Source organism: Panthera onca, chromosome B1, assembly GCF_046562875.1.
Source record: "Panthera onca isolate mPanOnc1 chromosome B1, mPanOnc1 haplotype 2, whole genome shotgun sequence".
Lineage (NCBI taxonomy): Eukaryota > Metazoa > Chordata > Mammalia > Carnivora > Felidae > Panthera > Panthera onca.
This window is the reverse complement of record NC_138342.1, coordinates 27,882,649-27,898,409: the sequence shown is the minus strand read 5'-3', so window position 1 is coordinate 27,898,409 and position 15,761 is coordinate 27,882,649. Positions and strand designations below refer to the sequence as shown.

The 15,761-nt window shown below is 36.9% G+C and overlaps 1 long non-coding RNA gene across 1 annotated transcript in view; it reads left to right on the top strand.

The window, feature by feature from the left end:
- The first annotated feature begins 3,447 nt into the window (after positions 1-3,447).
- The window catches only part of LOC132692625 (uncharacterized), an 80,891-nt gene continuing 68,577 nt past the window's right edge, over positions 3,448-15,761 (top strand). Inside the window, exon 1 of the long non-coding RNA XR_009616467.2 lies at positions 3,448-3,531. This is a non-coding gene — a long non-coding RNA (uncharacterized LOC132692625). The remainder of the gene's footprint in view (positions 3,532-15,761) is intronic.

The window sequence follows — 15,761 nt, the reverse complement described above, 5'->3', positions numbered from 1 at the left end:
CACCCTCATTCTCTTGTCTCTCCTTTCTTCATTTTATCTACCTTTTCCAAAACTCAAATTCATGCTTTAGTTAAGTTTGAGTTGCAGAAAAATCTAACAACAGAGACCTTAAATGTGCACACTGATTGAGTCTAGCTTTTCTATTTTGTATCTTTGGGTACTTTGAGTTTCCACAGATATTCTCAGATCTTATTATTTTCCTCAATAAACTGAAGTTTTAAAAAATTACAGCCTGGCATTGGTATGTTGAGCTAGAGGAGAACAGAAGCTGAGTAAATGTTATAAAATTTGTCTCTTTTGTTTTCCAGGCTTCTACAGCCATGCAGACCACAGCATGATTTAATATGTCAACAGATTACTGTGTCATGCTCTTTTATTGATGGACAATGGGGCATGGGGAAAAAAATGACCTCCATTCCAATGTCTGTATCGCTATGTTCTCTCCTAACCATGGAGTAGGCCTGTGCCTAATTATCCAGGTCTTTATTTTGAGCCAGATTTTCTCCAAGACAATTAATTTTCACATGAAAGCTGACAGAGCTGTGGGAATGACAGTCTCAGAAGGATATCTAAGGGCAGTATACATAAAAAAATAATTTCACTTCCTTTTTATAAGAGAGTTTCACTTGGAAAGTTTCCTTATTCAGAAATACTTTCTTTTTTTTTTTTTTTTTTTTTTAATTTTTGGGACAGAGAGAGACAGAGCATGAACGGGGGAGGGGCAGAGAGAGAGGGAGACACAGAATCGGAAACAGGCTCCAGGCTCCGAGCCATCGGCCCAGAGCCCGACGCGGGGCTCGAACTCACGGACTGCGAGATCGTGACCTGGCTGAAGTCGGACGCTTAACCGACTGCGCCACCCAGGCGCCCCAGAAATACTTTCTTAAAACCCAGAATGTTTAGCCTAGGAGGAAACAATTTTTAACTCCGGAGAAGTGTTTAGTTGGCATTAAACAATTTGAAGAACAAAGATCTTTGGCTTAATGTCAACTAAATAAATACACATTCTTGCTAGATCATCCTCTGTCTCAAAATTTCATATACGTTTTTCTCATCCTTGAGGTCACCCAACTAATCATGACCTCAGGAACGAGGAACTCAGATAGCAGAAGGCAGTCGCCATTTCTATTGTCATTGCCTGTCTTTTTTCTTCCCTTCTAGGATCCTGATTGTTGCAGGAAAAGAAGGAAATAGAATCTGAACCCCGTTTCTTTTGGGACCAACGCTGGCTTCATTTTTTTTGCTTGCTTTGATTTTCCAAGGCTCACTCTCAGTTATTTTAGGGTCTCTGTAAGGCTATGCTATTATAAAATCCAGATATTTTTAAAAGGCAAAACAGGTCTTTATCTCATACTAGTCATCGCTGTGATGCTTTATGTGCAAATTTCATTGCAGACAGCAGTTCTATTGGACACATGTCCAGTTTGGATATAAGTATTTTTGTCCTGAATGGGAGACACTACACCAAGTTCTCAGCCTCCAGAGGTGGCATCATGGATTTCCACTGTTTCAGGGGCCTGCAGAAATCTAATCCTTCTTCCTGGCCTTCAGGAACAACTGAAATTTATCCTCCAAAATTTCTGCCAGTAAGCACATTGTACCCATCCCTCTTTACAAACAAGCATCTACAGATCTAGCACTTCTCCTTCCCAGCATAATTCCCTTCAAAGAGCCTACAATTCACTATCTAGGAACAACAGTGTCCTGAGGCAAAGGGACTAAGGTGTATGAGGACAAAAAAAGCTGCCCTTCATTTTGTCTTTCTTTAGCGTATCCAGGATGGAAATACAACTTTTTAGCAGATTTTACCATTTTCTCAATATATTGGATTCATACAAAGTTGTTTGCAGTTCAGCTTAGTGCTATCCCTACTTACTGACGAGGGAACATAAGGCAAGCTGAGGGCAGCGCAAGCTAACAATCCCCCAACCCATCTGCCCCCCTACCACCCCACAAGTGGGATATGTGTGATATCTTGGCTGCCCAAGAACAAAGGAAAGGACAGAAAACAAATGGGTAAACTGATAGAGTCTCCATCAGTTTACAAACATTTTAGGAATCTTAAAAGAAAAGGGCAATCTTATCAATAGCCTAATCTCCAAGAACTCCCTAATACCTTAATGATAATGCTTTGCTAGAGGGAAAAAAAACAACCTTAGGTTGATAATAAGTAGGCTTCCAGTAATCTGTGAGTCTTTAGCATATGGAAAGCCCTTTAAGAAACTTCTTGACTTTGTCTCTCCCAACTCCATAGTATATAACCAGTCACTCTTTACAACCCCAGGATAACCCTTTCTGCCCAAGGATCCTGTCCCAGTGCTTTAATAAAGTCACCTTTTTTTTTTTTTTTTTTTTTTTGCACCAAAAATGTCTCAACAATTCTTTCTTAGCCTTCAGCTCTGGACCCCCATGACTCCAAAACCCCATCACTTACCACTTTCAGCATTACTTATCATTTAAATGCTTATCATTACCATTAATAGAATGCCTGCTCTGTACCCACCTGACTAAGCACTTTTTATTATGTATTTTAATCTTCATAACAACTCTATGAAATAAATATGATTATTATTTTCATTTCAAAGATAAACTAAAAAGAAGGGATTTTTAGTAGTTTATCTAAGATTACGTAACTAATAATTGATGGAGATGGGAACCTGTGCCCTTGTCCATTGAACTAGACTGCATTACTTTACCCTAATTTTTATCAACTTGTTGAGTTTTGAACTAAATTCTGAATCAAAGAACAAGACAAATCACACTCATTATTGAACTTTCGAATGAATATGCATATTCATTTTGTTACTGAATCATGACTGAAACACCCAGTGCAACAGTCCAAGCCAGACACAGACCACATACTTCCTAAATTAATAGAGCTAGAACAAGCAACATGCTATTAAACCAACCTTATTTGGACTGTTCCTTTGCAAACAAGTCTTAAGAGAAAGATGATTCTTAGCTGTATTCACAGCAACATGATGCTCTAGGAACTTGCTGATTTTAAAGCCAATGGGGGGGGGGGTGGGGGTAGGGGGGCAAGAGAATCACAAAAGAAGGTTGTTCATCCCTCCTTACCTGGGAGCGTACCTTGTTGTCCCCTGTTATAACCAGAAACGCAAGTTCATTAAACCCCTTCTTATTTTTGTTTCCTTCGATATAAGGATTTATGAAAAGTTTTAAAACCTTTGGACACCAACTCAGAAGGCTTTCATGTAAACGTTCTATTATCAAGCTTCCCAGCTGCATATTAAAACCTTTGGGTCCACAGAGGTGTATTTGTACTCCAGCTGCACTAAGTAACATCACTGGCAAATTTTGAGGTTTAATTAAAGAATACTTATCATAGCTGCATGGCACGGGAATGTTGGATGACAAAACCCTGGTGTTGTGAAATTAATTACATCACCGTAGTGGACTCTGTGCATGTGGAAAACTTGAACTCAAAGAAACAACTCATTAATCTTCACAAGCTCTTCTAAGGGAGGAGAATTATTTTGTGTGGGTGCGTTCACAACAAGCCTTCAAGAGGTAAGTCTTGAGGGATTTTTTTCTTCCTTATAACAATTGTTTATGTTGCAGAAATGAAACCTAAGAAATACTAAATGTTAACAAATGCAAATAATTTTGGTAAGCTCCATTTTTTAAATCCTTGCAAAAAGGTCTTTTAAAACAGTCCTAGGGATAACTTTTAGCTACTATTTGACACTTACTATGCACCTTCACACACTGAGTCTTTACTTATCATTTTTAATAGCAAAACATTTCTAATGTTTGCTGCCAGTATCCCTATTTTGTAGATGGAGAAACTTAAAGCATATATTGGTCAAGCAACTACTTAAAGTTACTAAATTGGTCATGGTGAGTCAGATTATGAATCCAACCTCCATTCATTAAAACCCACCGCCTACATTATGAAGCAAAGTCAACAAGCAAACAAACCAGCAAAGTTTTCAAAAAAGACATGATGCAAGAGAAACTTGATGAAGTATTAATGAGTAGAGATTTAAAATGCTTGTGTTTCAGGGCACCTGGGTGGCTCAGTCAGTTAAGCATCTGACTTTGGTTCTGGTCATGATCTCATGCTTCATGGGTTCAAGCCCCACGTTGGGCTCTGTGCTGACAGCTCAGAACCTAAAACCTGCTTCGGATTCTGTGTCTCCCTCTCTCTCTGCACCCCCTCCCCTTGCTTGCTCTCTCTCAAAAATAAATAAACCTAAAATGAAATAAAAATAAAATGCTTGTGTTTCAGGTGATTGGCTTAAGGTTGAAATTATTTCACATTTATTCCCTTGAAAATCCTCAGTAATATTTACTTTAGACTATAGACATAACAAAATCACATTTATTGAAAAAGTTATGCACTGGGAATATATAATTCAAGTTTGAGGATTCTTTTAAGTAATAATATTATGTCCTGAAAGCAGTGAGCCAGTATATTTTGGCAATGAGTTATGCTTTTTCACTAGCATATTGAATTACGGGAGTTTAAACACAATGGGATCCTCACGTCCGCACAATTTTGAAGACACTGCTACTTGCTGGAGTCAGTGTCGTCAATTTAGACCTAATATTCACAGCTGATGGATATTTGCCTCTCATCTTCTTTGTGCTCAGCATTTCCTTTAGTTACACTATATAGAATAGTTACCGTGTTCACCACTATTGATCTCAAAACCTTACTCTTTCGGACAAAAAGTTATTACGGTAGCCCATGACTTACAGTCGGTGTTGACATGCATCAGGCTTGCCCCAGGGTGTCCTCAGGAATTGTCTGATTTGTCCATGTCTATACCTTACCTGTTATCAAATATTCATACTACTACTTCTGCTTTTATTTATAATAAATTAGAAAATACTATGCATGCAATCAAGACTCTCCATGACAGCATCCTCTCTAGACCTCTATCATAACATATAACATACTGTTAGAAAGTTTGGGTGTACTTTTTACCCTCCCATAATGCTCTGAGCTCTTTGAGAACAGCCAAAGTGTCTCATCAAGGTTGTGTTCTTAGAGACTTACACAGGGCTTGTCATACCACAGGTATTCCTTCAATTGGAAATTAAACTCCACAAAATTTAAGTCTCCTATAACCTGGGCTATAGAGATAATGATAATTCCAATTCCATATTTTTCTGAAAGCCAGCATTTTCAAAGAAGATTACAATATTTCTTAGTGGTAGTCTGCCATTATTTATATTTATTTTTTATGCAAATGTGTTTTGAGAATATTACAAGCTTAAGGGAAAGTTCATCTTAAGAAATATCAGCCTGATGATCAGTTTCCAACCAGCGATGGCTCCTTAGTATGCTCTAATAAATGTTTACAAGGAGACTGCCATTGATCCCAAATTCTAATCAGTCCTTTACCATTCATTTCTATTTTTTTTTTTTCTTTTCTTTGGTCAGTTATAGTTCCAATAAACATTTCATTTATAACTTGTCAGAATCCCATTCTACTTATGGAATTTATACATGAGAATATAGAATCCTAAAGGATAGGGCCTTTGTCTTCTTCTTTGCTGCATGACTGAGAGTTTAAGGAACACACAGCATGTGTAAAATACTCAATTTAGTGCAGACTGTTTGGTCTTCTACTAGGTTTTTGCATTAAGATATTTCTGATATTCCCAACAAAACAGTAACTTATTTCAAAAATTCAAATTTAGTCATTCTGGTCAGGAAGGTTGTTCTATACTTCCTACAGCTCCTGTTCACTTCCTTTGTGACCTTATGCTATTTTGAGACTGACATCCTTCAATGTCATACTACTGGACCTCTTTTTTCCCAAGCATGGGCATAGATATCTTTTTCAAACCTGTTTCCTAGATACAAACAACCTCAAGTCGCTACAAGCCTTTGAAATTGCCTTTTTAGTCTTTGCACCTTAAATACAATTTATTGAGTTGTTTCTGTGTGTTTACTCAGGACAGGGCATACAACCTTTATAATAAGAACTCAACACTTTTAAAATTGCGGATTCATTAAATATACTGCTCTTGCACCATGGAACTAACGTGTGCCACAAAAATACCAAGCCATAGTGAAGCCAAAAGTAATTACATTTCATGTGTGTATGTTGTGTGACCATATAGTATGACGATGCCTCTCGAGATGGAGGACTAATCTCCCTAGAATTCTTTCTCTTGACCCTCAAGGTACTTCAAAATGTCCTGACAAAAAAGAAACAGAATTTGCATAGCTGATGTAGCACTGCTTGCTTGCAAAGAACACAGAAAAGGGGGCACATATTTGTTCATTTCTCATGTCTAAAAGGCTGTACGTGAAGAAACAAGGTTTTCGATGTAGCAGAATCATTGCCACAAACCGGGGAAGATAAGCCTACAAAGCGCAAATTCAAACTGCGGCACCCTGCCCCATCATCATCAGGATGGTACCTTTCCTGAATCCCTTCAGAAATGTGTGTCTGTCTCCAAGGTGGACTCTACCAGCCTGGCCAGCATCTTCCTTGCTGGGGTCAAATTGCAACAGCCGGCATCCAGAGTCCCACTTTTGCTAAGCCCCTACGTTTTATTGAAACGCGTCTGTTATTTGTAGCCCATGCATTTGCTTCAGGTCCATGGTCAAACAGACAGCAGCCCGTAAGTAATGGTTTTGTAATGAGTAGCAAGTTGGCAAGATCAGACTCCATGCAATTTTAGTTGTAGTGCCACATGCCGGAGACTCAGAACTTAAAAATAATAATCATATTTTATGACACAGAAACCTGCAGAATACACAGATCAAAGATGCTTAAAGACTATACTCACTATGGGGCCAATAATTCCTAAGTTACCTGTCCTGGCAACAACAGAAAGAAGCTTCAATCCTTCCATCTATATATTATCCCTTCAATTATTTGTAACAATTCACAACTAATGTAACAGATGTTAGGACAAAACTTGATTCAATTAACAGCATGCCCTTCCCTGTTTTGAATAATAACAATTCACTATAGCCACACTTTCAGTTTGTGGAGGAAAACTTTATTCATTATAAGGGAAAGGGAATATAAGGAATTAAACAATTATAGTAAACATACAGAGGGAGAGAGATAGAGAAGAGCCAAGAAGCCTTAATACATCAAATCGGGCAGTTACAACATCCAACCTTCTGGCTGGGGAAACCCAGCAGTGAATAGCCCGGCTGGAGTCCCCATTGAGGCTCCTAGGCAGACTGTCCTCCCCTCAGGTGACACTTTCAACTAGCTATTCTCACCAGGAAAATATATATATATATACTACCCTTGTGTTAGTCATGAAGTTTGCCTAAGTGCAGTCCCAAGCCAGTTGGTTTTTCTGTTTCTCTTATGGAATCACACAATCTTGGGAACCTGGGCCTCTGCATATTCCTCTTTCCTTCCCCATCCATTGTAGAGGGCCAGCCAGGTCTGGCTCAAGGAGGTGAGGCAAGTTAATTCCTGTTGGCATCAGGAACAGAGAGGCCAGTTCTGATCCCAAGGCTAGATATGCAGTACAAGCCAACTAAGCTCCCTATGATTTTGTATGTGCAACTCTGGGCAGAAATGCATGACAAGTCACATAAACGACTTCTATACAAAACATTCCTTCTCCTAAATTCTTAACCAAATGGGAGATAAGCAGAAGCCAAGCTGACAAATCTCCAAATATCACCTTTGTTTATCTACAGACTTTTACATATCTAAAGAAGTTAGATTCTTTTTTTAAATGTTTATTTATTTATTCTGACAAAGAGAGAGTGTGTGTTTGAACTGTGTGTTTAATCCCAGTTTATCAAAGATTCAACAAATTTGGTGACTAAGCGTGAGAAAGAGTTACTTACTTTGAAAAGGTGAGAGAATGAAAATTCCAGGATCAAGTTTCACAAGTAATTAGAGCAGGAGACCAGAAGAATCACAGAAGGAACCTACCGGTTTTGAAAGTTGCAAAAAAAAAAAAAAAACCAAGGCCCAGAAAAATCGAAGCACTTTCCATGTTATTGCTTTAAGAAACCTAGTGATTGCTTATTTGTGTCGTTTTATATAGAACTATTTTGCTTTTTTAAATTTTGTTTTCCACAAGGACACAAAAAATCATTTCATTTTAATTATTTAAGGAAGGCTTAGCATCGTCCACTAGATACTAATGAAATTTAGTCATATGTCACAGGCATTTAGATATTTTAAGGATTTCAGAAGAACCTGTTTTTAGGGGAGGGTGGGTTGATGGGTTTATCTTTTTTTTCTTGAATAATAGCTAAGTCCTATTTCAACATGTCAAGGATAGTTTTCCATGTCACTGAATGATCTACTCATTCTTTCTTATAGTTTCATATAATTTTATTTTATAGACATACCATATATTTTATCTAAATTATCTGGTGTATATTTTTGGATATATACAAAAACAAAGGCAGGGGGAGAAAAAAATGAGCAGGTAATTTACCATAGAAGAAATACAAATGTTAGCACATGTGAGATAATATACAACCTACCTAGAATTGAACAAAATATAAATTAAAACAATGAATATTATTTTCACTTATTTGAACAACTATTTTTTAAAGCCATAAAATCCATTGTTAAGAAGAAGAGGAAGATATGTGTTCTCATAAGCTGATGCTAGCAATATCAAATTTTACGACCTTTCTGGAGGGTAGGGTTGTGAATTTTGTGATGCATATCAAAAACGTTGAGATATACACAGCATTCATCAGCCTACTACATAATCCCTCAACAAATAGGTGTTACTACACAACGACTATATAATAAATGTAAAAAATGATATTATTACTGCCCTAATGGATTTCAAAGTCCTATATAAAAAGAGCATGCACATACATAACTATGAAAGTCTTAGAAAGTATTTTCACAAGAGGAGACACTTACGGAAAAGTCTCCAGTCTAGAAAAGAGCTTCCATTTCTTATGAAAATTAAAAAAAAAAAAACAACAACAAAACAGAGTGATTGTCAACAGCTTAGCTAGGTGGAAAATGAAACATGAGCTCAGAAAAAGAGGTGAAAGTGAAAGCAAGTACAGTTTAAGGTGAAAAGTTTGGATTTTATTCTAAATGCTGTGTGTAGCTGAGGTCTTTCTTCTACTGGCCTCTTCTTGACTCTGAGTTATGACTGCCTCCTTCTAGGAATGAAAATAGTCTCTGACTTTGTTAAGGATCACCGACAGACACTGGCCTTTCCATATTAGATCCCATGACAGGAAGATCATGCAGGAATTTTCTGCTTTATTCCTGCCCATATAGCAAATTCTCTGTTGAAGTCATGGTCAGACCGCAATGTACCAACAGCCATTTCCATCTAGTACCTGTTTGCACTGCATCTTGGGAGATTTATTTTTTCTTACGAATTCATGTAGAGTGAAAAACTGAAGTGTACACAAATAGATGATTCTGAACAGATCGAAACAAGTCTGCAACATATCAGATTTATGATGTTCTGGTCTGGCACTCATGGAGGTACATCACTGAGGATGCCCTTTGTGAGAATCTGCTACTCCCTTCAAAAGGTCTCCAGCTCTTGCACCGTTAGATCTGCCATAGCCCACATGTCAAAATCATGCCCAGTCTGCTTCTGGCAGATGACTGAGAGCCATGGGTGTACTAAGGTGTGAGCAATCCTGCCAAAAGTGGGACCCATCTCATGAGCTATCTTGGCTCTGCAGTCCCATCAGCCTGGATGAGACTTCCTCAGAGCTGCCCTGCAGACCAAGGCTTCTCCAGGCTTCTCCTCCACAATCTCCCTTATTTCCCATGATACTTTCACAGGGAGGATACCTGACTTGGAAAACTCCCTGTCTAAACCTGCTCCTTTTCCCCTTTTGCTTTCACCGGCATTTTCCCCCAAGAAGTAATTTGCCAAGTACTTTCTTCTTGGCATCTGCTTCTCAGAGGACCCAAACAGAAAACCTAGCTAACTTCTAGTGTAGACAATAATATCCAAGGTAAATGCTAAAAACAAGGGTGAGTCAGTCTTTCCTGGTTCTTTTTGACTGCTCATGTTACCACAGATGTTCACATGTGCATATAACATGTTTTCCAATTAAATCTCATCACATTTACTTAATGTAAATAGAATTTAAATAGTCTTAATCCTAACTCTCCTATCTCTCGTTCTTTCCTCTTCTCAAATGTACATATGGAAACTATGAGTGAAAGTTGGGAGAGTTTATGTTAGCCAAACAGCTATCATTTTTATAATTAAGGAAATACACTCATTTCTGCTAATTGATACACCTTTCTGACCATGCATGTACTTTACAAATCTATGCTACCCTTTTTATGTTGTGCCAATCATTTCCTTTTTATTTGCCGATATGCATGCAGCCAGGTATTTCTTTGATCCTTTGTATATTAAATAAAATACTCTTCAGTAAAAGCTGAACTATATAGTCCCAGAATATCACAGAGTTGGGGATCTCTAATATAATGGCCATTTTACATTTGTTCCAAACAATCAGAATGTTAGCAAATTGGAATGAAACAGATTTGTTGTGTAAGAACCTATTTATTATATAAACAAAAGAGCATTTTTGTTATTATTAGGGCTCTGCATGTACCACTCAAGCTCAATTGTCCAAAGAGTAAGACCCACAGAGTCCAGAAGCGATGCCACTTGAACAAATAATTATTAATCCACTTTCATGTGCCAGCACCTTTTGTGGGAAGTGTGGGAGTGAGAAAGTAATCAAAGCTGTAGTCAAAGCCACTTACAATATGATAGTGAACATGTAAAGAAAAGAATAGGGTGTAATAAAAGCAATTATTGAATTTAAAAATCACCTTTGAAGCCCAGATTAAAGATCATTTGAGGATACTAGGGATAGTTTCCCGGAATGCTATGAAAAATATAGTTGCAGTCAAGTGGACTAATTCACACTGCAAGGTATGAGGGAGAAATTGAAAAAAAAAAAAAAAAAAAAAAAAAAAAAAAAACAGAAAATGCCCTGATAAAGGTCAGACAATTCTCTAGTAAGGGGTGGGAAAGAATAACTATAAAATGGTGTGCCAACTTGTGAGGAGTAGAAGTTGGTAATTGTTTTGAGCGTTAGATCCCAGAATTTGTCCAATCCTTCCCTGACTTCGTTTTATGATATAGTTATAGCCCATAAAGATTAAGTGACTTTCCCAGGTCGTATAGTCTGTGTAAGGTTCCATTGATAATGGGACGTGTTTCTCCCATTTTATCCTGGGGCTTTTTCTATCATTACCACGTGTAAGGGCCTAAAATGGCACTGTGTTTGCAAGTTATTGTTTCCATAAGGATAATCTGCATGGCCTTGGAATATCATAGAGTGTATTCTTGGTTTATCAGATGAGCATCTAGAATCCAATGATAGATATTCCAAAACGAAACAATTCAGCCCCTCTCATTGGGTAATATACAAGATTTGCTCCTCCTTTAGCATTGCCTTTTCTCATTTCCCTGTTTGACTTGTCACTTGAGTTGATCCTCAATATTCCCCGGAGAAGCTAGGCATGAGAGAGGAGTCCATGTGCCACGATCTCTGTAAATCCAGATGCTAAAATATATAAAATTCCAATGTAAAAAAAAAGAGGGAGAGGCACCAGAATTAAGGACAAAAAAAAAAGATAAAAAGGTGATTTTTCATGTCCTTCCAAATGATATTCCCTTCATCTTCAGTTTACTCAGTGCAGTCACAATGGAAAGGGGATATAACTTAGAGAGTCAATTTGGCTTCTAAAATCTTTGTGAAATTTTCTAACTTTGAGTGGAATTTTGCATGATTCATACCACATTGGGAAGGTCGTGTAGTGATGAAATTTCCCAACTTTCCACCTTCAATAGTTATTGTCGTTATTTAAGCTATCCCTGGGGTCACAGAAGCTTCTGTGCCTGTTTCCCAGAGTATATAACTCATTGGATTGAAAAAAACGGAGTCACTTTTCTCTCTCTCCATCTATAAATTGATAGGAAAAAAGCAGAGAGGAGCAATCTGGGAATAGGGATAAGAATATAAAGTAAGTTTTGCTAACTTTTAGCCAAGTACTCCAGCACTGGTCAAAATGAGTCATCTGAGCATTTGAAACAAATTGGTAACCTAGCTAATAGGTCATCTGTTTAAGATATAATTTATCTGACTTCAAGGTAGGACTTTTTAGCTTATTTCTTTAATGCTCTTTAAGGTTTGAACACACGTTTTTGAAAGACTGGGTTATGTAAAAAATATTTAATGTGCATTATGAAAAAGAATTGGATAGTTTTTGTAGAGAAATTCATTGTGGAATTTTGTAACTGAGAATTCTACTTCATCCTACTCGCCTGTGTTCTTTTAAATTACAGATGCATTCTACATACAAGGAGAGTCATCATCATTTGTCTGTTTGACCAAGGAGCAAGCACTGAAAGAATATAGCTATCACTGGTCAACGGCACAGTCTTCAATGATGCAAATAAATATCTTTTTTTTTAAGTTTTTATTTAAATTCCAGTTAGCTAACATATAGTGTAATATATTTTCAGGTGTACAATATAGTGATTCAACACTTCTATACAATACCCGGTGCTCATCACAAGTGCCCTCCTTAATCCCCATCACCTATTTCACCCTTCCCCCACCCCCACCTTCTCCCCTCTTATAACCATCAGTTTGTTCTATAGTTAAGAGTCTATTTCTGGGGGCGCCTGGGTGGCTCCGTCGATTAAGCATCAGCTTAAGACTTAAGACTTTGGCCCAGGTCGTGATCTCATGGTTCATGAGTTGAAACCCCACATCGGGCTCTGTGCTGACAGCTTGGAGCCTGGAGGCTACTTTGGATTCTGTGTCTGCCTCTCTCTCTGCCCCTCCCCTGCTCTCACTCTCTCTCTCAAAATAAATAAATAAACATTAAAAAGAAATTTAAAAAGAGTCTATTTCTTCGTTTGCCTCTCTCTCTCTCTCTCTTTTTCCCCTTCCCCTATGTTCATGTTTTGTTTCTTAAATTCCACATATGAGTAAAATTATGTGGTATTTTTTTTTCCTGACTGACTTATTCCACTTAGCATATTACTCTCTCCACTTAGCTCCACCCATGTTGTTGCAAATGGCAAGATCTCTTTTTATTCATGGCTGAGTAATATTCTATTTTTATAAATAAAAACTACAATGAGATATCACCTCACATACATCAAAATGGCCAAAATCAACAATGCAAGAAATAACAGGTGTTGGTAAGGATATGGAGAAGGGAGAACCCTCTTGCACTGTTGGTGGGTATGCAAACTGGTGCAGCCACTCTGAAAAAACAGTATGAAGGTTCCTCAAAAAGTGAAAAATAGAGGGGTACCTGGTGGATCAGTCAGTTAAGCGTCTGGCTCTTGATTTCGGCTCAGGTCATGATCTCCCAGTTTGTGGGTTCAGGCCTCACCTTGAGCTTTGCACGAACAGTCTGGAGCTTGCTTGGAATATTCTCTCTCTCTCTCTCTGCCCCTCCCCTGCTTGCAATTTCTCTCTCTCAAAAATAAGTAAACACTAAAAAAAACCTTAAAAATAGAACTACCCTATGATACAGCAATTGTACTCCTAGATATTTCCCCAGAGAATACAAAAAATACCAACTGAAAAATATTTATTCTTGCACCTTGATGTTTATAGTAACATCATCTTATAATAGCCAAATTATGGAAACAATCCAAGTGTCCAACAACTACATAGCTTAGTTTTTCCTTTTTCATCTTGACATATAATAAACATCTATATCTACATCACTTATGAATAGACATTGGTAGATTTAAATTCAAAAGATACGTCAGTCCAGTTACTGCAATTTTTGTTACAACATAAAATATTGAATTCTTACATTCATGTCATAGACATAATGAAATGGAAATAAAAGGGTATCTTCAGAGATTTGGCAATCCATTAGGCCTCTCAAAATGTTAATATCAATATCTGAAAACAGTAATAATGGTACAAACATAGGAGGGTTAATCTACTGAGTGATTGGATACAGTGTAATTCTTTTATTTCCCCATTAACCAATCCAGTCACAGTCAATTATGACAAAAGTGGAGTTTGCTTTTAGCAGCCATACTCCTATAAGAAGAGACATGCCCTGACACTAAAAGTTAGTAACCTCGCTGCTATACGGCTTTATAGTTGGCAAGGCGCAATTTAACAAAAGTGATTTCTTCTGATCCTTTTAACAGCAGTATGTTTTAGCGATGAGCAAACGGAATTAGCTGTTGGTAGAACCAGGATGTAAACTTGTGTATTCTGAATCTGTGACCAGTATTATTTTCACTATAGCATGAAGAAGGAAATAGAAATAAGTTGTGATGACAAATAGAAAGAAGATATATAGATTCACCGGGGCGTCTGGGTGGCTCAGTAGGTTGAGCGTCCAGCTTTGGCTCCAGTCATGATCTCACAGTTCGTGAGTTCCAGCCACATTGCTTTTATGCTAACAGCTCAGAGCCTAGAGCCTGTTTCAGATTCTGTGTGTGTGTGTGTGTGTGTGTGTGTGTGTGTGTGTGTCTCTGACCCTCCCCTGCTCACACTATGTGTCTCTGTCTCTCTCAAAAATAAATAAACATTAAAAAAATTTAAATATATATATATAGATTCACCAAACCTAATTTAAATCATGAAAAAAATTATGACCACAGAACAAAAAGGAAGTGCCAATTAAAAGAAAATATATATAAAATCTGATTTTGAGGTCCAGAAGAGAATGCCTACTTCAATCCATAAAGGTTATAAAATAATCACTAGAAATTCACGTTGAGTAGATTACAAATTTTACTGATTCCACATCAAGATTCATATCTCATTGCCAGCACAGAAGAAAACACGAATATAGGCATTTATAAGTGCAGCATTAAAAGAAAGAAAAATAATTCAACAATTATTGAATATCTACCATGTCCTATGAACTAGAAATTTACATACAAATATTCATTTCATCTATAGCTTCTGAAAAGCAATTTTTAAAACAGTTACCCTATCTGGTCATCCATTATCATTCCCAACTTTGTGTTGAATAATATCGTGAGGATTATTTTCATAAAGGTACTATGTGTGCTTGGAATGAATATATACTCTGCAGTCCTTGGGTGTAATGCTCCCTTAACACATATCCAGTACTTTAGCATTGTCACGTGTGTTGTTTATATTGTTTTTACTTTACTGCTTTACCTTTCGTCAAACACTCAGAGAATTGTTGTGAATTCTTTTATTTCTCCTTGTAGTTTTCTCAATATTTGCTTTAAATGCAATCTAATTTTATCAGGATAGTTATATCTTTCTCATGAACAGAATGTTATAATTTTGTAGTATATATCACTCTAATAATGCTTTCTGCCTTAAGATTTAACATATCCTAGATTTTTTTTATTACTTTTTGACTTATTTTTCCATTCTTTTCCTTTCACTTATATTTTTTCCTTAGCTATTTTAAGGGTGTGTCTTGTATAAACATGTTTTACTACTTAATAAAGTGTAACAGGCTTGTTTCTAACTGATGAATTTAGTACAGTTACATTTAATGGAATTACTACTATATTACATTTACATCTCCCTATAATTTTTCATTGAATTTTCCATTTGTCCCACTTGGTCTATGTTTATTTTTCTTTATTTTATTTATTGTTGATGAACTTAGAACTTTTAAAAGTTTTATTGAATTAATATATACATACAGAGAACTTCATATAATAATTGTAGAGCTTGATGTATTAACACAAAACAAATCTAGGTAATAAAAATCTCTGTCAAAAATAGAGAACTACTAGCAGCTTGAAGAACCTAGTAGTGTCTCTTTATAATCTCTTACCTCTCTTTC